Source organism: Balaenoptera physalus, assembly GCF_965194825.1.
Source record: "Balaenoptera physalus genome assembly, chromosome: 11".
Classification (NCBI taxonomy): domain Eukaryota; kingdom Metazoa; phylum Chordata; class Mammalia; order Artiodactyla; family Balaenopteridae; genus Balaenoptera; species Balaenoptera physalus.
The window spans coordinates 34,630,821-34,658,801 of NC_138896.1; the positions used below are offsets into that span (position 1 = coordinate 34,630,821).

The 27,981-nt window shown below is 48.0% G+C and overlaps 1 long non-coding RNA gene across 1 annotated transcript in view; it reads right to left on the minus strand.

Annotated features, from left to right (window-relative positions):
* Positions 1-25,477, minus strand: part of LOC309638334 — a 102,815-nt gene extending 77,338 nt beyond the window's left edge. Inside the window, exon 1 of the long non-coding RNA XR_014251083.1 lies at positions 22,403-25,477. This is a non-coding gene — a long non-coding RNA (uncharacterized lncRNA). The remainder of the gene's footprint in view (positions 1-22,402) is intronic.
* Between the last annotated feature and the right edge of the window lie 2,504 nt (positions 25,478-27,981).

Sequence of the window (27,981 nt, forward strand, 5' to 3'; positions counted from 1 at the left end):
CTCTCTATCTTTTTTTTTTTTTCCTGGTTTTCAATTTATTTATTTAAATTTTTATTGGAGTATCGTTGATTTACAATGTTGTGTTAGTTTCCGGTGTCTCTCTTTTGAGATGGGCTAGAGGCAGGTGGATGGTGCGGACCATCCAGAGACCTAGGCTATGGGTGCAGCTCTCTACCCTCTACCCAGGCTGCCCATCCAAGAGGACTGCTCCTGGGATGGCCAATCTCCAGTCTGTGGGAAGAGTTGGGAAGAAGCGAAAGCAGGCCTCTTCTTTGTTTAAGGATATGCTCTGAAGGTTGCTTTGGCTCATATCCTAAGGCCTGAACTTAGTCACGTGACCATTTCTACCTGCAGGGGAGTCTGGGAAATGTAGTCTGTAGCTAGGTAGCTAGAGGCTCCTCTAAAACTTGGGTGATACTAAAACCAAGAAGAGGAGAAGGGACACTGGGGCATAATTCACAGTCTCTGTCACAGATGAAGGAAACATGGCAGACAGGGATGAAGTCTCCACTGCAGATAGTCTTATTTCTCCCAAGTACTTCAGCTGCCTTTCTGTTACCAGGGAACAGCAGGATTAGAAGAAAAAGCCCTCAGGGCCAGCAGCTCAGAGGCAGAGAGAGGAGATTTTAAATTGCTTTGATGCTGCTTAGGAGTGGGGCGGGGTCCTGCAGAAGCCAGGGCTGAGGCCCTAACACCACCAGGGCTGGTGTCTGTGGCCTGGACCACAGCCGCAGGAGAGGAGCACTGCACCACAGTATGGCACAGAGCAGCCAGGGTACCTGCAGCTGGCCTTCCAGGATTCTTGCTGATTGGCACTGCCCTGGCCCAGCAGATGCTGTTGGTGCCGCACCTGTGTCCCCTTAGCATGCACCTTTCCACACCATTTCCATATGTAATGATGGCCTCTTTCTGCAAACATGTGTGGACACTGCCTGAGGACCTTCTCCACCAGAGCATGCTTGGGCCCTCCTGCAGGGCAGAAGTGCCAGGAAGTCACCCTGGGGAGTAGCCTCCACCCCATAGTGAATGGCAGTTGGTACATAAATACCCAACTCTGAGGCGTGTCCTACACAGTCTCCCAAAGCTCCCCAGTGGGATCGGCGCCCAGTTGCCCACAGTAGTAACTTGCTCCCGATATTAGCTTTCTTCTTTTCTTATTTCCTCTCTTCTTTGTGGGTACTTTCTGGGGTCACCTCCCCAATGAACTACTTGTCCTGACATCATTATCTCACAGTCTGCTTCTGGAGAAGTCAGTCCAAGACACCTGAGGGGATTGGCTGTCCTGCTCTATCCAAGTAGAGAGAAGATCATACAACCAAGGTGGGGGAGTGGTCCCAAACCTGGAGAGATAAGAAGTTACATCTTATTGTCACTAGATTCCCAGCACCTGACATGGTACCACATACGGGAAGGGTGGGTGGATGCCCAGAAATTATTCCACTGATTGAATGAATAAACTCAAGCGCATTCTGTCATCAACTTGCTGTGTGACCTTGGGCAAGTCACTTTACCTCTCTGAGCCACACTTTCACCATCTGCAAAGAGGGGATGATTACCTATTTTAGAAGAAGGAATGAGACAACAGCTGTGAACGAGCCTTGTGATTCTAACGCCCTCTGAATTGTAAGAGGTGAGAGATTAGAGAACTGCCTCTTATCCTTAGGGCTCCTTTTCAAAACACCCAACTAGGAACATCTTAGTGGCTAAAAAAGCAGCATCAATTTTCTAATTGAAATTCTTTTATTCAACAAAGTGAATAATCTTAGTGGAAGGAATATACATTATATTTTCTGTAGGATTCATTAAAGTTGTTTTCATTTTGAATTAAAAACACACAGTTTCTGAATATTTAGTCTGAGATGGCCCTGTGCAAAAAGAAAGGTTCTTCACCAATCTTATAATTTGAAAACCAAGAAAATGGACCAAGGAAGGCTGTGCCTTTCCCAGGCCCACTGGCTGGTTAGAAAAATCCATTCATTCTGCAAGACCTTCATGGGCAGGGGCTCTGGCCAGGCACTGTGCTGGGTGTGGGTGTGCTTTGGTCAGCCCAAATGGACATGACCTTGCTGACATGGAGCTGTCAGTCTCATGGGGCTGGGACATGAATGGAATAGTCGCACTATGACAGAAAAAGGTGTGTTTCTCTAAGAATTAAAGCAGTGGCGCTAGTGGAAGTGGGTGATGGAGAGAGAAAGAACCCAGAGAAAGGCTGCTTGAGCTGAGGTCTGAGACATTATCTGGGAGAAAAAAACGAAGGAGAGCCTCTCAGAGGAGACAACATATGCAAAGGTCCTGTGGTCCGAGGTGGTACATGATGGCTTTGAGGAGGTGAAAGGAGGACCTTATGACCACAGCGTGGAGAGTGAGATGTGGAGTGGAGAGAAACGGGGCTGCAAAGGTGGACAGGGAGAGGCCACCAGGTCTAACATGCATGTGAGTCAAGAGTGGAATCCAAGTCTTTCTCATTTTTTCTTCATAATATCCAAGATTATATTATGAAAAAAAGTTAAACATACAGATAAAATGCACAGTGGAGGCCACATACCCACCACTTTGACTCTACTCTAGCATTTTGCTCTATTTGTTTTTTTCACATATCTTTCCACTTATTCATCCCTTATCCATCTTTTTTTTTGATAACTGTTAATATTTTATTATATATGCCTTAGTTTTTTCTAATGGAAAAAAATAAAACTTCACAGATAAAATTCTATTTGAGCCCTAACCCCAGTCACAGTCTCCTTCTACTTTAGCCAGTGGGGAGACCCAGTATGAGATCAGAGGGAGGGAGGAGAGAGAGGATGGTATTGCCTTATCCATCTTTTAATCCACCTTATTTTTATGCACTTCAAAGTGGCAGACATCAGCTCGAAACACTTCAGCCTGCATATCATATCACTGACACATGTATACAGCTGAGTAACCCAAATCCTTATCAAGATACAAAACATTCCATCACTCCAGAAATTTCCTTTGTTCCCCTTCAGTTAATCCCTGCCTCAAACTCCTAGGCAACCACTGTTCTGATATTTTACATCATACATTAATTTTGCCTATTCTAGAACATCATATAAATGGAATCATTCAATATAACCCTTTTTTAGCAATGCTTCTTTCACTCAGCATATTTTTGAGATTCATTCATGTTGTTGCATGAATCAACAGTTAATTCCTTTTTATTGTTGAATAGCATCCAGAGTATGTACGTTTTACAACTTGGTTATCCGCTCTATTGTTAATAAACATTTGGGCTGCTTCCAGTTTTGAGTGATTATGAATAACAGTGCTATGAGTGTTTCTGTACAAGTCTTTTTGAGGATATGTGTTTTCATTTATCCTGGGTAAATTCCTAGGAGAGAAATTGTTGGGTCGTAGGGTTTGATGTATGTTTCATTTTACAAGAGACTTGTAGACCTCTCCCAAAGAGGCTGTACATTCTGCACTCCCACCCACGTGTAAGAGAGTTCCGGTTGCTCCACATCCTCATCAGCACTTCGTGTTGTTAGTCTCTTTAATGGTTTAATCAGTGGGTGTGTAATGATGATTCATTATGGCTTTAATTCGTATTTCTCCCGTGGTTAACGATGCTGAGCACTTTTTCCATGTGCTCATTGGTCATTGCGTTGCCTTTTGCTGAACTGTTTGTTAAAATCTTTTGCCTCTTTTTTAAAAAGGAGATTGTTTATCTCCTAATTATTGAGTTTTAGTTCTTTGTATACATCCTGAATATACGTCCTTTGTCAAATACAACAATATTTATTCAAGAAATATTTATGTGCCACCACTACATGCCAGGCAGTGTGCTGGACTAGACAGCGTGGGGTCTGCCTCATGGAAAGCCACAGTCTGGGTCTCCGGACTACCAAGTCCAGTGCTCTTCCTACTAAACTCAGCTTTTACTTCAGGGGACAACTCTGGATTCCATATGTCCCCAGGATCCTGAGCTAGCAGGAAGGGCCTCAAACTGGGCATCAGATGACCTGGTTTTGAAACCCATCTCTGCCACTTACTTGCTGTGTGACTGGGGGCAAGTCACCTAACTTCTCCGAGCCTCAGGTTACTCACCTAGAAGAACAGAATTTCAGAAACCCCTGCCTCTTGGATTTACTGTGAAGATTAAAGGAGGAAAAAACACCAGACATTCAGTAGGTCCTCAGCCATCGTCAGTTTCCTTTCTTTCCCTTCCTTGGGGACAAGAGACTGTCCTATCTCTAAGGTGACTACAGCAAGGTGTGTTTTGTCCTTGCAGGGCTCCAATGGAGAAAAAGTATTTAGTTTAAAAATGATATGTTATGGAGAGTTCCCTTGTGGCCTAGTGGTTAGGATTTCGGGCTTTCACTGACATGGCCTGGGTTCAATCCCTGGTCCAGGAACTGAAATCCTGCAAGCTGCGCAGTGCGACCAGAAAAAAAAAAAAAAAAAAAAAGAGAGAGATGTTATGATGGTGCTAACGAAGTGGTGAGAACTTATTCTCTCCGGGGCTGCGCTCAATGGCCCCTGCTTTCCAGAACTGATGAGGTTTCCTGAGTTAGCTAATGGAGTGTGTTTTTAATGAGCTTCCTGATTTTCCTCCATCACCAAAGGGCTGAGGGAGAAGCACAGTGGTCTGAGGTCTGAGAGTGAGAAGACTCAGTTCTGGCCTGGCTGGGTCGCTAACTAGCCCTGTGCCCCTGGGCAAGTTCTCTCACCCACCTCCCGCACACCCTTCCTTGTAAAATGAGGGGGTGAGACAAGGGGATTTCTAAGGTCTCTTCCAGCCCAAATATTCTGTGCTTGCAAGTTTCTTTTGTCCCTGACAGATGCTGGACCACAGCTGGAAGACACATTTTCAAACAGAATTGGCCATCCGGTCAGCAAGCATGAACTAAGCGTTTTTGTATGTTCTTATGTTTTGAGGAGGTCCAAGGGAAGTCCGAGATGCTACATCACAACTCAAAGAGTCTCAATCACACCTACATTTTAAAAAAGGAAAAGTGTCAATAGGAAAGATATTAGTCCTTAAAAAAGCAAAAGCAAAACAGCTGCACGTCCAGTTACTTAGATATCTCTGTGCTCATTCTCCTTCAACCAGCTTCTTAACCATTGAGAACTGATGATTCTTTTGATTTATCCAATTGATTAAAACATTGGGGCTGTTTCAACTTCCCCTTTTACTTCTGCCTAATTAGAAAACATATCTCTTTTGACTGACACACGTTCCCTGTGAGGGTTTTTGGAAGCTTTTTTCCAAGAGTCTATATGGGTGAGATGAAAGCCGCACCTCTTCTCTAACTTATTAAGTCAGCAAATCCAAAGCTTCATGGGAAAGATTTGCGCAAACTGTGGTTGAACAGGAAGCAGACACGTGGGAGCAACAGGAAATGGGCTGTCAGTGCTAAGAGGGGCCAGGCTGCGGAGCCCTTCAGTCACCAGCTACGTAGGTCAGTCCTAGGATGCCACTTTCTGCAGTGCCTCAGAGCTGCCAGGATACCTGGGGCGCATTGCTTAACCTCTCTGGGCCTCAGTTTCCTCATCTGTAAAATGGAGGTGGTGACAGCGCCAACCCTACCCAGACTGTTTGAGACCTTAGTGGGCGGTGAGTGTGAACCACTCAGTGTAGGGTCCTGTATGTCGCAGGCTCCATGTCCCCGTTAACCATTTGGATTACCATTCACGCCTCACAGGGTAGGGAACTGTCTTGGAAACCACAGACACAGGGAGGTCCCCAGCTTCTGACTACCTGGACCTTGGCAAGGGTCCCCCCCCTGCTTAGACACACAAGAGCCAGCCTCAGGAGACTTCTTTCAGTCCTTTTCTCTTGGGATGCTTCTCTTCTGGATTTTCCCGGAGACAATTTCCCTAACACCTTTTCCTTCTGAAGCTCCTGGTCTCTGTTTATATGTAAATTGGACGTCTGAGTTCATGAGGCCACAGAGTTTGTTGGATCTGGCTTTTATATTTCAAAGGAGGCAGAAGAAATACCACCAAGGAGAGGGATGCAGTTTTCTACCCAGAATAAATCTTCCTCTTGCCAGCCCCCCACTGTGTCCCATTAGAAGGTTCTAGGAGCAGGGGCAGAGAATTTTCTGTTCCAAAGGGTCTCCCCAAGACTGTTTCCCAGGGGGCTCGTGTAATAGGGCCCTTGTCATCTTCCATCAACTCCTCTCAAGGGCTGGCACTTTCTACCTCTTTAAGCTTTTTTATACCTGCAGCCAATGCTTCAAAACAACAGGGGCAGGGTACAGGCCCAACTGGGTGCCCATTCCCATAACACTGCCCTTCTCTTCCTCCTGCAGGTCTTGCAGGCTCCCAGACCAGTGCTATCCTGAGCTAGAGCGGGCAGTGGAAGAGGAAAGCCTGATAACTGATAATACAATATAACAGCAGGTTGGATGTCAGGCCATTGGCCAACTTGCTTCACCTGCATTATCTCATTTAATTCTCAAAAACCCTTGGAGGAGGTGTCATTATTAGTCAGGTTGCCCGATCTGGAAGCTGACGCTCAGAAGGGATAACCGATTTGCCTGAGGCATGCCCAGTGTTAGCGGGCAGCTAGAACTGGAGCCAGGCGTTCTGACTCCCCAGAGCAGCCTGCCATCCTCTGCTGTGGGGGTGACCCTCAGGGGGGTGACAAAACTGGGATTTGACCCCCAATCTGTGTGACTTCTAAGCCCTGCTTCCACTGAAGACCGACTCACTTTAAGTATCACACAACGAGTTTTCAAATATAAATAAGATGCAGCAAAACGTAGAGAACATCATCTCTCTTCTGGATGCAATTTAATGTACCTTAGGGATTCCAGGAAGCATACTGGGTTCATTCAGGAATGCAAGACCATCGCAGATGTGTTGATTACACAGAAGATGGGCAGAGCTAGTGATCAGCTAAGGCTTTTGGGAAGGGGAACCAGGTAAGGGAAATGCTCCCTGCACTGTCCCAGTTTATCTGCTTATGAAAATGGTGATGGATTTCAGAATCAGAGTTGGGCGAAACTCGTAGAGAACTTTTTGGATGCGAGGACAGTTTGATCCCAGCTACCAGAGAGGCAAATAATAACAAATGATAATAGCTACCACTGGATTTATATGCTAAGCAGTTTTTAGATACACATACACAGTTAACATAGTATCTCATTAAAGCTTATAAACCTGTGAGTTGGGCATTTCCCCTGTTTTACGGACGAGGAGATGGCCTCCCAGAAACGTTAAGTAGCCCAAGGTTACACAAATGGGAATTGCAGGGTTTGCACCCAGGAAGGAAGCCTGGCTCCAGAATATGTGTTTCAATCATGCTTTGTGTTCTGTAGCTATTTACTGAGCCCCTGATGGGTGCCTGGCAGGATGCGAGGTGCCTTGCAAGCGGGGACTCAGTCGATGTTCACACCCCTGTTATGTGGGGCCTGTCCGCACTGGTCGAAGGTCACACTGTAAGTCAGCTCTTACTCCTACCTTCAGGAATATTGGCCAACACTGATAATTAAACAAGTTCACTCGTGGGTATCTCATCAGAAGGGAGGAAGATGAATGCCACAGGAAAGGAAAAAGCAAAACACTCAGGCTTCAGAGGAAGGAGTGAGCCTTCATCCGATTGGAGGTGGGCGCGTTTTGCAGAGCCGGCTTCAGAAGCAGGTGCTACTGGAGAGAAAATGGCCATCTCTCCACTCCGGGCCTTTGCACATGTTCTTGCCATCAACATTCTCCTCCTCCGTCCCCACTCCACTTCCCCTGGCCAATACCAACTCATCTCCTCCCGTCTCCACTTAAGGATTTCTTCCTTGGGGACTTGACTGAACCCCTGGGTCAGGATAACTACTCCTTCCATAAGTCCCCAGGCCCTACAGATCTCCTCCATACCAGACATCACATGGGGATTGTCCTGGCTTCTTACCTGAGGGCTTACAAGCTCCACGGGGCAGGGGATCCCCAGCTTGCCCTGCTCGATACTCAGCTCCCAGTAGAGGGTCAGGCACTCAGCACTAACTGAGAGACTGCAGTGCTCCAACATGTCCCTCTCGACCAGCAGGATGAGCTCTGAGCCTAAAGCTTGGGGCTGCAAGAAGGCCTGGGGTTGGACCATGTGTGGTTGAGAGTGGAGCCTCCAGGGAAAAGAAAAGGCTCCTCTGTTCCAGTGAGTCCCTGGAGCATGTGTAACGGCAGTGGCGCGTCAGAAATGCAGACCCCCCCAGGTCCACCCCAGCCTTGCTAATCCAAATTAACAACATCCCCAAGTAATTCTTTGTGTAAAGCTGAAAATGTGAGCAGCACTGGTGTCAGGAACGGTAAACAGGATGCTTGAGGCTGCTCTGCAGCTCTAAGGAGCTGGCTGGCTCCACAGGTGTAGTGTGCAAGGGTCAAGTTCAGGAAGGTCCTCTCCAAGAATTCTGTACCCTAAATCCCGGGGGTCAGTGTCCAGGGGTGGAAAAGTCGGAACCCACACCCAGAATTGCATGTGGTCCAGTGACAAAGGTTGTTTGCCTCCTTCTCCTCCTCTACTTACCTGGGTCTGGACAGCCCTGGCCTCCCTGGTTAGGGGTAGCCAGGCGTGCGAGGGTTAATCCACGGGGTCTGAAGTCACTTTCCCGGGAGAATCAGAGCTCAGTACACATGCCTGCATCATGTGTAACCTTAGAGTCTGGCCATACATAGTATTCTTTTTTTCACACGCCAAACACCCAGCAGAACACAGTTCTCTACTCCAGGCCCTCTCCACTTACACTAGACTTATTATTATTTAAATTTCATTCATTAGTGGTTCTATATTTAATTTTTTAAATCGAATGAATTATTAGTCTATTAATAAATGATAAAGTTAACAGCTCTTAATGAGCATTCAAAATAGATAAATTATTTCATTCTGTAACACCATACCAATATTTACCCATGAAACAGAAAGGTTGTCCCAATAAGAAGCTCTACTCTTTTGACCTGGTTCTCTTTACTGTTAGCTAATATGAATTAATTAATTTATTATGTGGCATAAATAAGAAAGGGAAGGGGAAATGGAGTTTACTTATGTGCTGCAAACACATATGTGTCTCTTCTGGGCTCCCTCCCATTTGCCAAAACCAGGGGAGGTGAGGAATAGTCCAGGAGGGTTGCCATTGGCTCCATGGCTCCATAAGCTGGTCAAATAAATTGTCCATCCCTCTCTTTCCAGATGTTTTGCTACAAGTGTTGCTAGCGGAGCCTCTTGTAGAACCAGAAAAAGTATGGTTGGTGGGGGGCAGGGAGCTACAAGCTGAATAAGAAAAGCATCCATGAGAACACTGTGACTTTTATTACACAGAGAGTATAAAAGGCATGTAAATACAAATATTTTATTCTGCAATTTGAACTTTAAATTTCATTGCCATACCCCATGTGCTTCGCTATGCAGACTGGCGTCTGCTAAGAATGAGATTCTGGAATTGCCTTTCCAGCTGGTGTAATTCTGAGAGGTTCTGGTATAGTGTTTTGGAGCTACCCCTCACACCAAAAGCTAATAGATGTGTGTCCATACTGTGTGTGTGTGTGTGCGATGTGTGTGTGTGTTAGGTGCGTGTGTGTGTTAGGTGTGTGTTATGTAAACACGTGTAGTGAAGATGTACAGATATCTGTGCACATGTATGCACTCATCCAGTCATTTAACCACTTATTAAAATGCCTACTAAGAGCTGTTGTAGGTGCTGAGGATTCGGCAATGTACCAAAACAGACATAATCTCTGTCTTCGTGGAGCTTAGCTTCTCATGGGGGAGAAAGAAAATATCTGAACAAAGAAACAAATATTAATCAATAAAGAAAACCACAGCAAGGTGAGAGATGAGAGTGGTCAGGGTGCTTCCCGGGATAAGGGTTAGAGGAAAGGCCTCTCTGAGGGGTAACATCTAAGCAGAGACCAGAGTGACAGGAGGGAGCCAGGCGTGTGGGGATCTGCAGGGACAGCAGTCCAGGTGGAGGGCCTGGCACAGGCAAAGGTGAGGACACAGGGACTTACCTGGAGTGTGCGTGTGGGACACTAAAGAGGCCGGTGTGGAGAACAGTGGAGAACAGAGGGAATCTTGCGTACTGGATAATAAACTCCTTAAACCAGGGAGCATGGAACCACCATCCATGGGGAGGTAGGACTGCAGAGCCTACCCAGCCCAGCCCCCATTTTCTGGTCAAGTTAGAGACAGAACTGGGATTTTTTTTTTTTTAAAGCTATTTTATTTATTTATTTATTTATTTATTTATTTATTTAGGGCTGTGTTGGGTCTTCGCATCTGTGCGAGGGCTTTCTCTAGTTGCGGCAAGCGGGGGCCACTCCTCATCGCGGTGCGCGGGCCTCTCACTGTCGCGGCCTCTCTTGTTGCGGAGCACAGGCTCCAGACGCGCAGGCTCAGTAGTTGTGGCTCACGGGCTTAGTTGCTCCGTGGCATGTGGGATCTTCCCAGACCAGGGCTCGAACCCATGTCCCCTGCATTGGCAGGCAGATTCTCAACCACTGTGCCACCAGGGGAGCCCATGGATTTTTGATTTATGTGTTCCAACCACCAGTCTGCTGCATCCCATCCCACAGCCTCTGTTCTTCTGTTTCACTCACCTTGCCCAGTAGAGGCCTGAGTGGAAAACAAAATAGAGCTGCTCCCTATTTGAGTGCTGACTGATCTTGGCTCTCACTCCCTGATTCAGCCCAACTCAGGACCGGGGTCCCCTCTGGCATTTCCTTAACCTTCTCTCTTCATCTCCGATCTTTCAGAACACGACTGACCAGCCCTGTGTCCCGCAGACTGAGATGGAATGGTGGTATGTTTCAGCATCAGTGCCTCAGACTCTTTATGTCTACAAACTGCTTCAGGAGACTTAATGATGGTCTCACCAGGGAGGGAGGTGGCGAGACCGCTGGAACAGCCTCAGGGCGGATGCGGAGGAGATGGCAGGGTTTATGGTGGGAAAGTCTGAGGCCTAGGAGCAACGGAGCGTTTTCCTGGAAGGCAGTGATGCGCGCAGGCTCTGATTCGTGACGAAGGGTCTCACGTGCCAGTGGGGGTCCCAGCTCACCTCAGCTCAGCTCTGCTCCCAGGGGTCAAGGAAGCTTGACACCTTCTATGTTTGGAGACCTGCTGTATCTGTTAGTATGAGGTTTGGTTGCATGCCAGAAAACCCAAATACTGAGTAGGCTGCTGGTCTAAGTAAATTAGGGCTTGCTTTTCTCTTATGTGAAAGAAGACACAGGGGTCAGCAATCCAGACCTATCAAGAGGGCTCCTTGGTGCTATTAATGTCTCAGCTTCTATTCATCTTTCTATTCCTCAAGGTCACCTCATAACCTAAGGGGGCTGCTAGAATTCTAGCCATCATATAGGAGTTCCAGGCAGGAAGCAGGAGGAATTGGGGAGGGCAAAGGAGAACCTATCAGCCGAGGAATCCCCCTGTTAACATTTATCTATTTCATTTCTTCTAGCTTTATTGAGGTAAAATTGACAAAATGGCAATATATTTAAAGTGTACAAAGTGATGATTTGATACACATACACATTATGAAATGATTCCCACAATCAAGTTAATTAGCATATCCATCACCTTACATAATTACCTGTTCTGTTTTGTTTTGGTTTTTGTATCTTTGTTTTTTGTTTTTGTGAGAATGCTTAAGATCTCTTCTCTTAGCAAATTGCAGGTATATGGTACAGTATTATTAACTATAATTACCACGCTGTACATTAGATCCTCAGAAGTTATTCATCTTCTAACTGAAACTTTGTACCCTTTTACCAACCTCTCTCTGTTTCCCTACCCCCCAGCCCCTGCAAACCACCATTCTACTCTCTGTATCTGTGAGTTTGACTTTTCCTTTTTCTTTTTTGAGATTTACATATAAGTGATACCATGCAGTATTGGTCTTTCTCTGTCTGGCTTATTTCACTTAACATAATGCCCTTTGGTTTCATCCATGTTGTTGCAAATGGCAGAATTTCCTTATTTTTTATGGCTGCATAATATTCCATTGTATATTTTATACCACATTTTCTTTATCCATTTATCTGTTCACAGATGCTTAGTTTGTTTCCATAGCTCGGCTGTTGTGAATAAGGCTGTAAGAAACATGGGGGTGCAGATATCTCTTTAAGATAGTGATTTCATTTCCTTTGGATATGTACACAGCAGTGGGATTGCTAGATCCATCACGTGGTAGTTCTATTTGTAATTTTTTGAGGAGTCTCTGTACCATTTGCCATAAAGGCTGTGCCAGTGTACCTTTGCACCAACACTGCACAAGGGCTCCCTTTTCTCCACACGAGAAACCCCTTTGAAAACCTTTTCCAAAAGCCCCACCCAATGACTTCCCCTTATATTTTATTAGCCATCCCGATCTGCAAGGAAGTCTGAGAACTGTCAGTTTGTCTGTCTGTTTGCTTAAGTGGCGTATTTCCACTCTAAATAAATTATGATTCTGATAGAGGAAGCACAGAATATTTGGTATTAAATCTCTGTCCCTTATGCAAAGGCACAAATCAGCTCGGGCATCTGTCCCAGGTCCAATGACTTGGGTGGAGGATGGCAGAGAACAGGGGGTCCCTTGAGGTCTGGGCTGTTTGGATAGAAGAAAGGAACACCTGTTCTTAGGTCTCTTGCATTCCAGATAGAATTAGTGTCAGAAGGCTTACGGAGGGTAGGGAAGAGGGATATAGATGGAGGTCATTCTTGGGGTCATTTCAGGGTGGTCCCCCCTCAGCCTTGGATTTCTGTAACATCTTCATATGAATGCTTCGATCCCTGGAAAAGTTTTCATGCTTCCCTTTTTTATAAAATATGGACAATAGTATGGTTCATAAGGCCACAGGGAAAAATAACAGAGGAAATTAATACAAATCCCTTAGCAAAATACCTGGCACATTGTAAGTACTCAAATATAGTAGCAGCTAATTATTATTATTATTATTGGTGAGCCACGGTCTAGTGCATGTCTATGCATGTGCACAGGTGCTACAGAGACACGTGTGTGTGGATGTGCATGTGTACATGATTGCCCATGAAGGAGATGGAAGGAAAGACAGAATGAGAGACTGACGGGCTGTGGGGCTGTGCGTGCCTGTAGCTTTGATACCTTGCATACGTGCACTGCTCTGTCTCCCAGTAGGGTGGAACAGGGCACAGCCGGGTAGGGATAGGTTGGCCTCTCACAGCATTGAGTTTCCATGGGAGGTGCTTTAACACTAAAAATTCCGCAGTCCAATTTTGAGGGTAACAGGCAGAGAGAAGCTGGGTTGCCAAGCAACCAGCCATTAACAGGAAATTAGCCACTCATCTCTGAATGTCCTGTCCCACTTCTATTCCATTCTCTCCCTGTTCTGCCAAACAGAAATACACACACAGGCACATATACAGACATACAGACATACGGACACACACATAGAGCAATATAACTGAGTGCCACTGGAAACATCTAGAGAGAGAATCCACATTGCTGGGCTCACACCAGCTTGAGCAGGCAGGTCAGAGAACCCTCCAGCCCTGCTGTTCTCTACTCTCCTCCAGAGGCTTCCTCCCCCTGCCCATCCCCTTCCACTCATAGATCAGTCCTGCTTATCTGCTGGGCCCCGACGTCCGTGTTTGTGTATGTGCCTTCTGTCTCCTGGTCGGACTGGGAGCTTCATGAGGCTGGGAACTCCCTGCGAGCAGTGGTAGCCAGACTCTCAAATCTAACCCTAACCTGAGCTCTCTAATCTTATTCAAACTTTATCCTGAACCCCAACGTCAGACCTGATTTTTGGCCCAGTTTTCTTGCTGCAGTACTGAGTTGGGCTGCACCTGCTGTCAGAGGGGAGGGGCCATCTCAACACCTACTCAGGGTGTGTGAGTCTCCGATGACCCACGCTGGGGAAGGAGAGAAGGGCAGAACAGTCTTGCTCATCTCCCAGCGACGGCAAGTACAGACGAGTGTCTGGGGTCTTAGGCCAGGGGCTGCTTCTGTCTCAACCCCGACCCAACAGAAAAGGATGAAGCAGGGGCCCTCTTAAGGTAGCTCCCTTCTCTGAAACGTGCCTTTCCCTGGATCCATCCTGCCTTGTCCTCACAGATACAAAGATACCTGGAGAGAAAGCCCAGTACACAGGGTCATCGTCCCCAGTCAGAGCAATATTTCTAGAAAGTTGACCTTGAATCCTGAGGATGGTTCTCAAACTATCCCTCCCCTCCACAGTCCACTGACATGGACAACTGATATTCAATTAGTAATGCCAGTTGAACCAAACACTGATAGACTCTACTGTGATTCCCCACCCCCAACCCCCAGAAGGAGGTCATGGCTCTGGGAAAGAAGCCGGCATGTAACTAGTAGACTCCAGTTGTTACGTGCCCAAATAGAGTCATATGAAATGCTATGGAGACCCGAGAAAGGAGTGATTCAATCTGTAGACGTTGGGTGGGAATAAAGAGAGGAATCAAGGAACAGGTGACATTTCAACAGGGCTTTGGAGTATGAATAGAAGTTTGCCAGAGAGAAATGTTTGGGAGAGGGTGGGCAAGAAGGAGCTCCAAGCAGAGGTAACAGCCTGGACACAGGGCCTGAGTATTTGTAAAAATAATCACCTTTCAGAATTCAAGGAAGTGTCTTGCTGCGTCTTGTAAGTTAACATTTACAGAACGCTGGGGTGACGAAGAGGAGCTTTGGGCCCCAGCTCTGCCCCTGACCGGCTGTGCACCCTCAGCCAAGTTATGTCACCAGTTGGGGCTTCAGTTTCCTCATCTGTAAAATAAGGGGTTTGGGTGATCTCTGAGGTTCTTTCTAACTCTGATGACCCACGCTTTTGTGTGTCTAGTGTTCCTCTGATCAAAGGAGAGAAGGAGGCTCAGGTGGGCATGTGCAGGGGCTGGTGGGGAGCTGGACCTGCAGGCCAGGAGGCCTTCCTCCTCACGTCTTCCTCCTCCCCTCCCCGCCCCTCTGGGACTGACTCCAATACTTCCCAGGGGTCACCACGCAGCGCAGACCACGCTGAGAGTTGCAGTGACCTTTGCAGAAAATTGCTCAATTCAGAAGATTTAACTGTATTTAAAATCAATGTGGGAGGCTTTTGAGCAGGGACTGGCAGGTCTCCTGTTGTAGGACTGGCGGAGAAGTGTCCTGGAGACAAACAGGTAGTTCTGAGGCCACCCCTGCCTGAGGAACACTGAGCTGGGAGAGCAGACTTAAGACTGAGCAGTGACGTTTTATTTCTCTGAAGCACTGGCCTGTACGTAGCATTATTAACACTCAGGAGAGGAAGGCGACGAGCTGGGTGGAGGCAGGGCTTGTCTGCATCTCCAGGGTCTCCAGCCTCCCGTATATCAGCCCAGCTTATGTATCAGCAGAGCGGAGCGCTGCCTCGGTGCCTCTCCTGTCCCAGCAGTGTGTTCCTTCTCTTGATTGCAGGGATGTCCCAGAAAGATGCGAAATGTCATATCATTCACATAGGAGGGGGTTAGCCTGACAGACTCTTGGGAGGCCACTATAAAGGAAAGAGCAAGGAGGTGCCCGAAAGAGAGATGAGAGACCCCCAAAGATGGGCTGATGCCATAAGACCTCTGGGCAGCCCTCCCACCGCCAGGCAACCAGCCTCGTGGTACCCGCTGACCTTGTCTCAGCCTCCCAAGATCACAACTTTCAATGCCCTTCAAGGCCTCAGGGACGGGGACACTCCTGCAGCGACAGGAGCAGGGAGAGGAGCCCCTGACCTGCTGCCCTGTCCCCCAGGGTGGTCAACTGCTTCCGGGGCCCGAGGCTTTGAATCTTCAAAGCCTTTCCTTTAATGGGAAAGAAATGTAATTTATTTGTCAAATCAAAGGCTCTTTAGCTGTGCAGAGGATGCTCAGCCCAGCACCCTTGCCTTGGGCAGAGCAGGGGCCTGATGACTTGCCATGGGTGTGCTTGTGCATATTTAATTTAATTTGTACTTGTGGAGCGCTGGGCTGGCTGCCTATGCAGAAGCCTGTGCGCTCGAGTGCTCTCTTTTGTGGGCACTTCTGTCTGCAGGGAGACAGGCGTGCGTGTGTGTGTGTTTGTCCACATGCTGATGGACTCCAGCCTGTGTTCACATCTCATGTGCAGGCCTGGCTGGCTGCTTCTGGGTGGTACGCGCCTGTGTGAAGATGCAAAGGGGATGCAGGGGTTGGATGAGATCCATTGAAGGTCTGTGCGTGGGAGCATGTCTTGCAAAGTGCCCAGACCACACCAGGATCTCAGAGAAGCTGTTGAAGGCTGGGACCGCAGGACACAGAGGGCAAGAAAGGCCCAGGTCTATGGCCATCCAGCTTCACCAGTCTTGGGGCACTTCAAGAGACCAGGGTGTCTCTCTGCCCTCGAGCTGGCAAAGGATTTCCCACTGCAGCCCCTTATCCCCTGACCATGAAATGTGCAAGCAGTTCCAGCCTCCTTTCTGCACTTGAGCAGTGGCTGGTAGCTGGCTGGGGAGGAAGGAAGCGGGTGTGGATATGGGGGCTTCCTGGGCACCTGGGCAGAGGAGAGGCTGAGGGAAATGGGGGCCTTACCCAAGAGGGGAGCAGACAGCAGTGGTTGGAGCCCTTGCATTCTCTTCCCACCTGACTTGGAGACCTGATCTGAAGACAGATCTTAGCCGGAGGGTCTGGGGATGTGGAGCGCAGAGATGAGGTGGACTGAAGGGCCAGATGTAAAGGAATGAGTCTCATCACCCAGAAGGGAGTTGCGTTCTCAGTTTTTATGGGGCCCTTGAAGAGAAGAGTCAGGTTTTTCTACTCGGACCTGACTGGTAACCCAGCACTTGTTTAAAGGTCAAGGGAAGGTGATGATAAATTTGAAAGGATGCGTGGGGTGACGTTGGGGAGGGGCTGCTCCATCTCAGGACAGAAGAGGTAGAAGGGGATTAATCCCTGTAAAAGGTGGGGTGGAGTGGGGGGAAGCCGAGGGGTCGCCCATCTCTTCGGCCTCTCTTCTCCCTCCCTCCTGAGGATCCGCTTCCTTGGGCCCTTCCTCTCCCCGGTTTCTCCTTCCAGACTCTCCTCAGCCCAGCTGGCCAGCCTCTCTCCTGGCTCTGTGGTCCTCGAGGGATGCTGACCGCCATGAGGGACACTGTCTTGCTCCAATCTCTGTGATCCTCCAAAAGGTTCTGCTGCTTCCCTCCCTCGGGAAGGGCAGGGAGGTGCTACGTGCTGCATGCAGGTTCCCTCCGTGCCTCCCAGCTTCCCCTTTCAGGGAACCAGCAAGCTTTCAGGATTGTTGAAGAGCAGCCTGTAATTAACATTCTGGGCTGGTCTGTGGGCAGGTACCACAGGACTCGGGGAACTGGGGGAGATCACCTGGACGGCATTTCCTTCCTCTCTCCCCAGTTTGTGTGGGTTCGCGTGTGTACATCTTTTCTGCATCTGTCTGTTTCCCCTGTTATTTATCTCCCTTCTCTCCTCCCATCTCTTGGCCCCAGACTCTTGTCTCCTTCCTGCTCTTCTGGACTCCAGCTGCCTCTCAGGCTTTCACTGTTATGTGTTTTTTCACTTCCTGTTTCTCCTCCTGGTATCTGCCTGCCTCTCTCTCTCCGAGTGTTCTGATCTTGCCTTCAGTTCCTCTCCCTTTAGGTCTCTCCCTCTGTAGGCCTGTCTCTATCGCTCCCTCTCCCCACACCTCACACCCTCCCTTTCTGACTGTAAATGTTCAAATAAGTGAAAAAGCCCGAGCCCCGTGTGCCTGGCAGCAGAAAGTAACTTTGCAACCCCAGAAGTGTGGCAGAGACTGTGTACGACAAAAGATTCTCCATTACTGCCTCTCAGTGCTGGGTTTACTGCGCTAAAAAAGGAGGAATTCCAGGCAGGAGAGGAAGAGGGGCCTTCGTGAAGCTGTGGCAGGCAGCAGTGGGTGTGGAAGGGCTCTGACCATTTTATCAGCCCCGAGACACTCCACGGGTTATTTCACCTCTCTCCTTGCCTGAGTCTAGGTCCCAAACCTCTCCATCTGGGTCCCCCATGCATGTTGATGCTTACGCCCACTGGGCCCGCCCCCTACACACTTAGACCATCACAATCCCCACAGATCCCCCGGCCATGGCTCGGTCAGTCATGGACAGGTGTCAGGGAGACCCCCTCTCAGGCTCCAAATTTCCTTCTGATCTCAATGAGAACCTGGCGCCCAGGAACCAACCTTCCCGAAAGTACAATGTCACCTTTCGTGTTTACAGAGACCACCTCTGTGAGGTATGAGAAAAGCTGGTATGGATCTTAGGATTGGAAGTGCAGAGTCCAAATCCAGCGCCCCCCACCTTGAGACGTTGGGCAAGTTATTTAATCTCTCTGACCCTCAGTTTCTTCACGCGTTAGATGTGGGCTTAATCGTATCTGTCTTGCAGATAATAATAAGGATAACAATATCTATCTAATGGGTAACACGTATCTCAAGGATCCACTTATTAGGAACAAGTGTGGTTGGAGATCTGACAGGACATGAACTCAGTGGGCGAATGTTTGAAACAAGTAACATAATTTGGATGTACGCCCATTTCACAGTCTCACCCTTGAGTTCATCCAGGAGGTCCAGGTGGATTTCAACTGGTCCTGATGGTCTAGTTATATCCATTTCTGAATGAAATGCAGAATTTGCGCAGCATGCAGAGCAGGTGCTATCAGTGCCCTCCACGTCCCATCAGCCCTTAACATTTTCCTGCGCTGGCCCAGATGCCAAGAGTCAGCACCTGCGCCTGGGCCTGAGGGTCTCTCTGGAGTCTGCTGGGGCAGGACAGAGGTGCTGGGAATTAAGGCCCCTGGGAGCAGCCCTCCATGGCCGCCCAAAGCTGGTGGATAAACACCCCAGCTCCCTTGCCCTCTGGGTGCAAACTCTGAAGATCAGTGCCACCCTGTGACCCGAGGTCCCCGCAGGACTGAGCTCCAACTTCCTCAGTGTTAACCAACTTGACAACACATCCCACATTGGTTCTCGCCTTCTCTGTCTCTACCAGCACTTCCTTCACCTCTCAACTAAACTACATGTGCCCGCATCCTTGCCTCGGGTGTCTGCTTCTGCAGGAAACCAAACCAAGATGGCATGGCATCACGCTAAGCCTTTGGGTCTTAGGGTCAGAGCCCTGGGCTCTCAATTCAACATAGGTTTAACTTAGCTGAGGGTTCTTGCCTCTTTACCAGTTTTGATCCTAATTTTCCCACCCTCGAAATGGGGCTACTAAAGATTCCTTTCCTACCCATCCTAGAGGCTGATGTGGAGATCAAATGAGAGGATGCAAATGAAAGAAAATGGTAAACCATAAAGCCATGTAAAGAGTTACCCTCATCATGAGGATTTCTTCTTGTCCGTGTAATCTCAGCATCGAGGGCTATTTGGGGGTGGGGGTCTCCAGGCCATCCTCTCTGGCACAGGGTCTGCTGAGCCCATCTGCCGGCCTCTTTCATCCTGGGAGTGCCTTCTGCACTGTGATCCCTCATATTCTCCCCCTGCGTCCCTGACTTTGAAGTATTTAAAGGAGCTCTTGTTACTGGCTTTGGAATTCCTCACGAGGGGCTTCTCACATTGTTTTCCTGGACATGTGACTTCAAGTTTTGCATCTGACTTTTCCCTGTGATTAATAATTAATAATAAAATGTAAATATGTGAATGGATTATGTACATGTAACTGATGTTTTCCCCTTGGCATGACCTCTTTTTCTTGCTAGTTAGCCATGCAGAGGGTTTTTTCCCCCTTCTTTCTAGAAACTAGTCTTTTTGATCCTTAGCACACATTTTTGCAAGCTTTCAGGGAGGCTTCTCTTTATTTTTTTTTTTCAATAGCATATAGGTTTCTTATGCTTTAAAATGTTTTTTTTACCTTTCTTTTAACCATTTCTTTCGATTTTTCGCCTTTAACACATGGTCTCATTTCTTGTTTTTCTATGAGATATGATTGGCGGCATGATGGGTATTTTGGGCTTTCCCACCAGGGGGCTGAACCTCAAGGTGCTGGGGTCTGAAGGAGCCAGAGCTTCACCCGCAAGTGCTTTGTTCCTATCTTCCCTCCAGAAGAACCCTGCCCCCTTCCCGCCACCGAATGCAGCAAGCCCTGTGCATGTGGGTGATGGGCACCCCTAATCTCCATCACCACTGGGGACTGGCTTGGCGATGCCACTTTATCACTCGCACCAGCTGCCTGCACTTGCACACCTCGCCCTTAATTAATTACACCCTGTGCGCAAGGAGCCACCTCCCTCCCAAGGACAGCCTTCAAGCCCCATCAGATGAGGAAGCAAAACCCTTTCATCTCTCCTGATGGCTCCTCTCTTTCTGCATCATTTTTTTTCTTTCCTGCCAACTGTGGCTCCTCAGCATGTTGGTTTGTGCTCCTGGTCCAAAGCCATCCCATGGGGCTTGGACTGTGCAATGAATTCAAGCTCCAGGAAGCAGGTTGTAGGGGCCCATCATGTGGGGCAGGAAGCAGAGGCTCGGGAGGTGGGGTTGGTCTTAGGAGGCCCCAGAAGCCGGTGATCCAAAATAGTCAGAGGGTATTTCAGGGCATGGGAGCACGAGATGATGTACAAGTCTGGGTTGGAGGGAGCGGTGGTCTCCAGAGATCAGAGATGGGCTTTCGGTAGGGTTGTGGTGACCTATGCAGAATTTGTACGTGTGGTGCCAGGGTCTGCTATTGTGTCATAGAAAGTGAGAGGCTCTGCAAACAGAGGCACAGACAGCAATGGGGTCTGCAAACCACAACGCAGACAGCGACACGACAGTGATAAGTCTCAGCGGAGAGCAGCACAGAGCGATTGGCTCCGCATCCGTGGCACCCACAGTGCAGACACCATAACTCCAATCGTGACGGACTCTGCAAACAGGGCAAGGAGGGGCGCTGCCAACAACGCCTGTGATGGTGACAGACTCTGGATATCCAGAGACAGTGGCATCAACACTGAGGGGCTCAGCAAACAGAGGAGCTGGAGGAATGGGCTAAGTCAACACCGTGACACCAACAGAGACCGTGACAAGTACTGCTAACAGCAACAGGAACAGCGCCTGCCTCTCCCAATAACGCTGAGCTCTGCAAATAAAACCAAACTCCACGAATAACAAACAGTGCCGCGCTCTGCGAATGGTGACACAGGGGGTGACAAGCTCTGCAAACAGCTCCAAGCTCTGCAACTAATGACGCACGGTGCCAGGCTCTGCAAACAGCCAGTGTAGCAGCAACTAGGGTGTGGCCAGCAGGTTGGAGGTCATGGCCGGTTATTTCAGACACAGGCCCTGAGAGGACCCATTCTCCTCTCACCTTCTCCGGCATTCCCTGCCTCGCCCGCACTCCCTCCACTTTAATTTGAGCTCTCCTTTAATTTGAACACCCTTCCTTGGCTCTCACTTCCTCTTCTCTGTCAGTTCCCTTTCTTTTGGGGCTAAGCCTCTCGAATGAAGAACCATGGCCCCGTGCCTTCTGGAACCCGCTCCTCTCAGTGGTGACCTCCTCATAGAAAGTCGCTCCCGCCACTCAGGCGCATCAGCTTATGCTCTGGCTCCCCGTGTTTCTGTGGCTGAGCTGCCCGCCGCTCCTCAGATTGTCACTCGTTACACATGGAACATGTCTCGGAAGAGGGACGCCTGGAAGAGGGACGGGGAGGGAACAATGACCCACAGATCGTATAAGCCCCATATGCGTCTTCTCTGCTTCACACGTCACTGTAACCCTGTGAGGAGGGGGATACGAGGAAACAGAAGATTTAAGGGAGATAAATGAGATCATGCCTGTGAAGAGGACACAGGTCTTTCTTTGGGGTCAGCACCTCACTCCCTCCTTATGAGGGGGTGTCTCAGCGGTGGCAGAGCCCTGCCAGGCCAGTGGTTAGGACTCTGCGCTTTCACTGCTGAGGGCACAGGTTCAATCTCTGGTTGGGGAACTAAGATCCGGCAAGTCGCGTGGTGCAGCCAAAAAAAAAAAAAAAGTTTGCAGCATGAGCATCGCCTGGATCTTCGTTAGAAATGGAGATTCTCAAGCCCCTCCTGGACCCACTGAGTCAGGAACAGCAGGGTTTCGGCAGCTGTCTGTTGAACACAACCTCTAAGCACCACTGATGTACCTTAAAGTACGAGAGCCCCTGGCTTAACACCTGTGAAGCACTTAGAATAACACCTGGGACATAGTAAGTGTTTAATAAATGTGAACAGCTTATTATTATTATTATTATTAGCCGGGGCATTCATTATCCCCAGCTCTGGGAGGGGAAGTTTGGCCCAGCTCTGGAGGAGAAAAGGCTGAGCACCATTTTCATGTTCAATAAATGTCCTGGGTTGCTGTGGACTGGTCTGTTTTGGTTTGTCCAACTGTAGAATTTCCAGCTCCCAGAACAGTGCTTGGGACACAGCCTGAAACTGACAATTATTATTATTATTATTTTTAAAAATTATTTATTTATTTATTTATTATTTATTTATGGCTGTGCTGGGTCTTCGTTTCTGTGCGAGAGCTTTCTCCAGTTGCGGCAAGCAGGGGCCACTCTTCATCGTGGTGCGCGGGCCTCTCACTATCGTGGCCTCTCTTGTTGCGGAGCACAGGCTCCAGATGCGCAGGCTCAGTAGTTGTGGCTCACGGGCCCAGTTGCTCCGTGGCATGTGGGATCTTCCCAGACCAGGGCTCGAACCCGTGTCCCCTGCATTGGCAGGCAGATTCTCAACCACTGTGCCACCAGGGAAGCCCGAAACTGACAATCATTTACTGTATGAACGTGGTGTTCACCTTCTCACTCTGTCTCATCTGTTCGTCTGGCCTCGAGAAGAGGAGAGGACATCAGGGCTGAGGAGTGGACTTGAACCCCACACGAAACACCCGTCTCTCGGGAGCATTTTCTGCCTACCTAGGGCTTGGTTTCCATGCCGCCTTGTTTCTGTGAGTTAATTATAGACTGTGGCGTGTGTGTGATTGTGTGTGTGGCAGGGGTATTACCAGGTCCTTGTGTTTACATCACAATGTATCAATAAGAAAAAGACAGACAATTTAAGAGAAAAAAATGGATAAAAACCTTGCTCCCGTCTCAAAAAAGGATAGCTGCATGGCCAAAAAACATGAAAAGGAGTTCAACATCATTGGTCTGTAGGGAAATACATACTAAAACCACAATGTGATGCCACCACACATCTGGATAAGGAAAAGATGGGAAATCCTGGGAGGAAGATGTGGAGTAATTGAACTCTCATACATACATGGCGAGTGTGAGAATCAATGGATAAAGCCACTTTGGACAGCTGTTTGGAAATTTTGGTATTTCCACTCCTGGGTATAATATACGTGACAGAAATACATCCATATACTCTTCCGAAAGACATGTAGTAGAAAGTTCATAGAAGCACTGTTTTTCATGGACCCCAACTGGAAACGACCCAAACAAAACTTTGTGAAGAGTGGAATGAATAGATCAAGTGTAGTATATTCACACAGTGGAATACTACACAGCAATGAGAATTAACAATCTATAATTACACTCAATAGCCTGGAAGAATCTGATGAACATAGTCCTAGGGGAAAGAAACCAGACATGAGAGAATATGTACATACATTTGATTGCACTTATCCAAAGTTCAGTAACAGACAAAACTAAAGTAGTGGTTACCCTTGGGAAAGCAGTAACCAGAAGGCAGCCTCAGGGGGCTTCTGAGGCGCTGATAGGATATGTTGGTTGGAATGCTGGTCACAGAGCTATGTTCAGTTTGTGAAAACTCATTGTAATGTACAGTTCTTATGAGTACACTTCTCCACATGATTATTTCCACAAAAAGTTAAACAACGTAAACGATCATGGAATGTCAGGTGGTTTGTGTATTTTACAGTTCCTGAGGGGGCAGCCCTCTAGAGGGGAAAGGCAGTCCAGAATCTAAGACCTGGACCCTGAGCGCAGGCCACTTAAGCATTCCAGAAATTTGTGTCCTTATCAGTAGATGACAAGGGAATCCAGACTTAAGGAAATTGCCCAAAGTTCATATGCGGTGGCTGGCACAGCCAGTGCCCTTTCCTTGGCCACATGCATGAAGGTAACCGAGGCCTGGGCCACCTGATTTTAGAATCCATGAGATGATGTGTGCAGAGGGGCCTGTACAAGGTGGCACATCAGGGCCGTGCGGACTGCCATTGCCCGCATTCTCTGAGCCAGAGATACATCCATGTATTTCTCCATTACCTCCCACCTTCATGCTCATTCTTTCCCATGACACACTCTCGTTCTTTCTTGAAAGTGATTACAATTCCTAAATGAACACACAAAAATAAATCTCTTCATTAACCAGAGAAAAAAAATATACCACCTGAGTGGAACTTGCACCAGACTGCAGTAGAAGCACAGCATCATATTCCGGACTACTTACCCCTGTCTCTGCAGATGGATGTGTTCAGCACAGTGGTTGGGTGATGAGGTAGGGTGAAGGGAAGCTGCCTTGTTTAGGGCAGTTTTTCCAAAGGTGTTCTTCAGAATGCTAGTCCCATGAAATGTTAAGTGGGGTCATGAGGTGACAATTCCATCCTCAAATGTATTTGGGGAACTGCTAGGTGAAATGTTATAAGGTGCATGTTTTTGCTGCAGGACTTCTCAGAGCCTTTACTATGCTAGTGGGCATAATGAATCACCAAGATGGGGATCAAGTAGATAGCATTTCTCTAACTTATTTGATTTCTCACCCCTTTTTGATTGGAAGGGCACCTTGTGAAAAGTGTTCCCTGGCACCCACAATGAAAAACATTGACACAGACACAACCTCGGTCCAAGAGTTAGGGGATCTAGCTTACAGATTCATCTTAGTTTTCAAACAGTAGGATACCTTGGGCAAGTCCCTGTTTTCTTGGAGCCTCAGTTAATTGGAAGGAAAGGCCTTGAAAACCAAGGATATGGGTTTGCTAGAGAGAGGGGAGTGGTGCTCTAACCATTATCTTACCACTTTTTTAACTTTTTTGCATTTAATACTGTGGCATTAGGCAATGGACTTGATTATTTATGTATGGGGCAAATGCTGTTGACAAGTAACCCCAATAGCTGTTACCTTCATTTCTTGCTAAAAGAATCCTGATTTTTCCCATGTGGCATTGAGCACTGTGATAGGGTGAATCCCATTCTTTTCTGTTTAAAAGTGGTCATGTGAGGATGTGATGGTTGGAGCTGTGGCAGCCATATTTTGAGCATAAGACAACAAGGATGAAAACCAGAAAGCTGAGGAGGCATAGAGTTAGGAGGGAAAGAGCCTGGGTCCTTGATGTCATCATTGAACTGCTGAACTAATATTTAAACTACATTCCTCTAACTTCTTGTCAAATAAACAATAAGTGCCTGCATAGTTTTAGTTACCATCAGTTTGATTTGCTTTTACTTGTACTCATACCTAAACTTACTGATAATATTTATGTCTTTTTACCTTTTATTATTCTATTTTCTCAGTTGTAAGTGGTCCTCAGTTGTAAGATGCATTCATGATTAATTTATTAGTAAAGATGAGATCGGAGGCTCTGGTGTAATAACAGACAAAACCCTGAAATCTTAGTGACTTCACCAAACAGTAGCTATTCCTCACTCCATCATAGTCTAATATGAGTTAGGTAACCTCACCTCAACTAGTAGCTATATTATCTGGAATACATGGTATATTAGGTTAAGCTAGGTTGCCATAACAGTCCCTGAAATTTCAGTGGCTTAATACATAAAGGTTTATTTTTGTTTCATGTGAAGTCTACTCTTGGGCCATTGGCTCTCAGGAGCAGTTCTCTTCCAAGGGGTGACTCAGGGATCCAGGCTGCATCTTACAGATACAGACTCCAGAATAGGTGATTTCCTGGTTGTTGAAGCCAGAAAATAGAGTGTTGAGGGTCATGCACCAACCCTTAAATATTTTGGCCTGGAAGTGACATCACTTCTCTTTACAGTGCATTGTCCCAACTTAACTTCAAGGGAAGCTGGGAGATGCAGAGATGCATATGGGTATTTGGTGAGTGTTAATCGTCCCTGGCACAGTGTAATAACAGCTTGTTGAATAACCTTGTCTCTGCCTGAGAGCCTGAAATATGTTCAGTGGAGGCTGGGGGCAGGGAGAGGGGGAGAGTGATGCTTCCCTGATCCCACTGAATCCAGCTTCCAGAGGCCAGGCCAGGCACTAGTTTAAACGTAGCACAAGGAAAGAGCCAGCTTAAGACCCAGAAGTCTGGTTCTAGTCTTTGTGTTCCTATCAGCTTTGGGCAATCCACTTTCCTATGGGCTTGTCTAATCTGAAAAATAAGGATTTTGACCCTGTTCTAGTCACTATGGATGTGTAATGTCATCCTAAAACAACAAACATTTACTATTGCTCATGGTTTCCCTGGGTCAGGATTGCAGGAGTGGCTGGCTGGGTGCTTCTGCCTCAGGCTCTCTTATCCAGTCATTGGAAGGCTTGACTGGGCTGTGGATCCGTTTCCGTGACAGCTCACTCACGCAGCTGGCAACGTGGTGCTGGCTGCTGGCCTGAGGTCTCAGTCCCTCTCCACATGGGCCTCTCCACAGGTCTGCTTGGGCTTCTGCTTGGCCTGCGGCTGGCTTCCCCCAGACCAAATGATCCCACCCACCACAATGGAAGCTTCATGCCTTTAAGACCTGGCTTCGGAAGTCATACATGAACACTCCACCACATTCTGTGTGTCACACAGGCCCACCTTGACTCAGTTGTCAGAGGGGACTACACTAGGGGTGGATACCAGGAGGTGAAATAGTGGAGAACCATCAGGAAAGCTGGCTTCCCAAATCCTACCTCTAAATTCTGACATTCTTTGTCTATGATGCAGCAATACCCCTCCCTGCAAGGAAAGTGCAGATAAGACCAGACCCTCCCGAGGTCTCCTAAAATGCCCCTGGCGCTCTAGGATGAGACAGTTTCTGGAACAGAAACTTTAAGAGTAAACACATTTTCTACTTAATTCTTTCAAGAACTCTGAAACTGATGCTATATTTATCATCCCCATTTCACAGATTGGGACACTGAGGCCCAGAGAGGTTGAACTTGACTAAGGTCATGGTCAGCATATGCTGAGTCAGATTTCACACCCAGAGCCTGTGTTATCAATACCTCCTGGAGCCAGGCTCAGCCCCAGAGGAGTGGACAGTTCCCCTGCCTCTTCCCCCCTCCCCCCACCCACCCCCCCACCGCCCCGCCGCCCCCAGCCTTGAGCCCAAGTTCCCCTCTGTAGCCTGGAGGTAGGGCACTAATGTCGCCTCTCTGGGGAAGCACTTGGCAGTGTCCAAGCAGCTGCCCTTCCACACTCCACATAGCGTCCACTTCTTCGTGCAGGGCTCCCACCCCGTCTGGAAGGACTTGCACCCCAAGAACTTGCTTGGAAACTGGAAGTCCCTTCAACCTTTTAATATTTCTCATGCACGTTGAGCTAATGGTGTTAGTGCCAGAACAAAACAGTGTGTCCCTGATTAGGGGAGTGACAATGGAGTCTGATAAGTCAGAACAAGGAGTGATTTCGTTGTGAGCTGACACATTAGGGCTTAGCTGTATAACTGCCTTTTTCCTTAACTGCCAGCAGCAAGTAAAAAAGCTCCTGACCACAGGTTTATTAAATGTTGTGGACTTAGATAAGATGATTTAAAGTTCATGCTTCTGTTCCTGATCTGCCTATTGCCAAGAAGCCTGATCAAAGACTTAACCCATCTCAGCAATTCGCCTGCCTTTGAATGAGATGAATGAGCAACTTCTCAGGCTTTGGGCTCTGAGGACAAGAGGGGGACCCATGAGCCTGAGCAGCATCCAAAGGCGCTGCCATTCCCTGGGGGTGGGGGGAGGTGGGGACCAGGAGAAACTCCGGATGCCCTGATTCGGTGCGTGTCCCCGGAGGGCTTGGTGTGATCAGTCTTGGGTGTGTCTGTGTGTGTGTTTACCACGAGTGGGGTATGGGACACCATACGTGTGGGACCATGTACCCGGGGGTGGCGTGTGTAACGGTGGGCAGCCGGGAAGGTCATGGTTGAGAGTACAGGCCCCGAAGACTCGCTAGACTATTGGCTCTACATGTACAGCTGAGAACCTCAGTGGGTTTCCTCATCTGTGAAATCAAGTTGATAACAAC